Here is a 2,937-nt window from a genome sequence, read left to right on the forward strand (position 1 = left end):
AGCTTTACCTTCTATACCGCTTATTAAACCATATATGGGAGTATTAGACATGTTTTACTAACATCACACCAATCAATAGGCGACCTACACTGTCCGCCATACCAAGTCTTGTACAGGGCCATCTGGATACTAGAATGATAGTTAATATCGTAAGTACTTTTGATAGGTGGTAGGCAATTGTCCGAGCTACCTTTGGAGTCAATTGTATAGGCCTTCAACATATCGTCTAATGTTTAGCTAGTAAGCTTAGTCTGTCTATCAGTTTGAGGGTAAAATGGTGTACGAAGACCTATTTGTCTTCCCAATCTTTTTGTAAACTGATCTTCGGCAGTTAACTGTAACTTGGACTTCTTCTTCTAGGACAATAGCTATGGGAACTCCGTAAGGTATTACCACCCTCTTGACCTATAATTTCACACTATCTTGGCTGAGCAAGTAGTCTTTGATTGGAGGAACATGGGTTGATCATGTTAATTTGCGGATAACACTCCATATAGAATTATCTGTCTAGGGAGTGCAAAGTGAGTCTTGTATCCAAGGTCGTGTTATGGAATCTTCAACCTTGTATATTACTTCTTGCCTTCTTTAGATAACATCAACTGGTACCCTATCCTTTTTGGGTTTTGCTTTTTGGCCTATCATATTCGGCTACCAAGTTGTGCTGAAGTCCCCTCACACAATAACCTGTATAGCCATTCCGTGGTTTGCCTATCATTAACTGGTATTATGTTGAAGAACTGTGGCATACAAATGCGCCATCTGTTAGTAATCAGCTAAACCTGCTTGCTTTGCTTAAATCTTTTTATAATTCCCTTAACGTAACTTATAACACTCTAGGTACATAATCTCGTGTCGTTGCTTCGCTACTAGTTCGGATTCTTCAATCTCGTGCGATCATAGCAGCACTAATGCACCAGATCCCACTAGAATTTCGAAGATAAACGTGCTTGGGCGAGACTAGTACTAGGAGGGGTGACCCCATCGGGAAGTCCTCGTGTCACGTTCCATTGCAATCCTTGCAATAATATGCTAAGGCACTCAACCTAGACCAAGATTTACCTTAGCGTCTTCTTGCTAGTCTTCATGCTTCGCCTTTCCCTCTCTTCCCCTATCTTACACTCGACATCGGGATAGATCGTTGGTTCAACCACGGCTAGGTCCTATTTTTCCCTTAGTACTCACCCTATCTCGGTAGTTTGGTCTAACCCATCTTGACATCTCCCTATAACATATCCAAAACATCCTAGCTCCTTTTCTCGTGTACTTCTCACTTGACCCTATACTCAACATATATATATCCATAGGTTGGATAACCATTCTGATACAACCTATATACGATAGACATAATCTTTTCGTTTCCCGGCCCATCTTCCTTTATATATCGACTTCACACTAGAACTTGCTCGTGCCAATGATATTTTGTCCTACTCCTTTCTTTTCGTCCTTTACGTACTCCTTGGTCTCCTTATTTCCTACCATAAGAGATTTTCTATTCTTTCTCCTTGCTACTTATATGTCACCATATCAGCGGCCAATGATGTTGTTGCCATATCTTAATCTTTACATAAACACGACCCTACTATCCTTTATACGGTCCTTAGTTTGCTCAGTCCTACTCTCTTATCATATTCACTCCTTGTGGTTGGTACCCATCCCTTAGGGTTCTACCAATGATTCTTTGCACAGTCTCAGATACCGCGGCTCCTATCTATTTATTATTGGCCTCAAGCTCCTGCTAACTTGTGCCAGTATGGGATTTCGCTTGAAATTTAAGCATTCCTGTCAACATGTGATAGTGTTAGTTGATTTCATCTCACGTGTGTATTTCTCTCATCCACTTCCCCCCTTTAGGGCGTACCCATGTCATCCTTTGTTTATTTTCAATTGTTCATACGCATATGATTCTGTTACAAAACATTTGACATACTTCCCCACGTCTACACCTTCTATTAACCCATCTATACTTTAGGTTTCCCCTATAAGAAACCTTAATACAACTATGGGGTGCTTAGAATTCTTGATAAATAGTACATAATCTAGTCCAAGTACTGCTACTCGAGTCATATAACTAATGTAGTAGCTTAGTCGAAGCCATATTTCCTTCATCCCAATCAGTACGTCACTAGTGCTTATAATCGTGTCCAATTCTCCATTCGGGGGCATCTATACTCTAATGACACGTGTTTTTAGATTTTCTATAACACTATCTTCATCCCAGTGAAACAACTTGTCCCTCTTAATAGACTCGCAACGCATCAATAGTCTTGTAGAGCTACTCCCTCATCCTTGAGGGGTCTTACTATTTTCCATGGTGGAGGTACATATACACAATACCCCTTTCTACTTTATGCGCTTTCATCCTTATTGTGTACTCAATACTGACTCCTAATCTTACTCATAATCACATTCTTTTGTTACTTTGTTACTAGGTCCTACGTACTTCCATGATGATCCTCATTATATTCACACTATATTCTTCTCATGGTCAATTCCGGAGGGTAATATTTCTTAACCTTTATTCACGATCCTTACTTTGGACTAATTCCACCTGGTGGAGCAAGCATACTTAAGCCCCTTATCCTTCCTCATACCATTCTTCTCACCATATCAGTATCAACCTTTTAATTACCACTTATACTGCAATTTACTTATTTCACAAAGTCAGTTGTACTCCTAGTTTAGTCGGATCTTATCGTTATCGTGGATACAATCTCTCAAGATATACAACCTTATATCTCATTCTCTTTTTATTTCAAAAAACATTTCGGCAGAGTTTCCTCTATATTCCTTACTATCCCAAATCTGCACTCAGGAAATACCAATAATTCCTCATAGGGACAACATTTATATATTCACATCACCACCACATAAGGCACCCAATATCAACAACAGTATAAAATAATGGACTTACCTCGTATGTCCAACTCGAACTGCACC

General features: G+C 39.6%; 1 pseudogene; it reads left to right on the plus strand.

Moving 5' to 3' along the window:
• Window positions 1-886: 886 nt before the first annotated feature.
• LOC129904344 (5S ribosomal RNA) lies at window positions 887-1,006 on the plus strand (annotated as a pseudogene).
• Window positions 1,007-2,937: the final 1,931 nt, after the last annotated feature.

This window comes from Solanum dulcamara, chromosome 1 (genome assembly GCF_947179165.1).
Source record: "Solanum dulcamara chromosome 1, daSolDulc1.2, whole genome shotgun sequence".
Classification (NCBI taxonomy): Eukaryota; Viridiplantae; Streptophyta; class Magnoliopsida; order Solanales; family Solanaceae; genus Solanum; species Solanum dulcamara.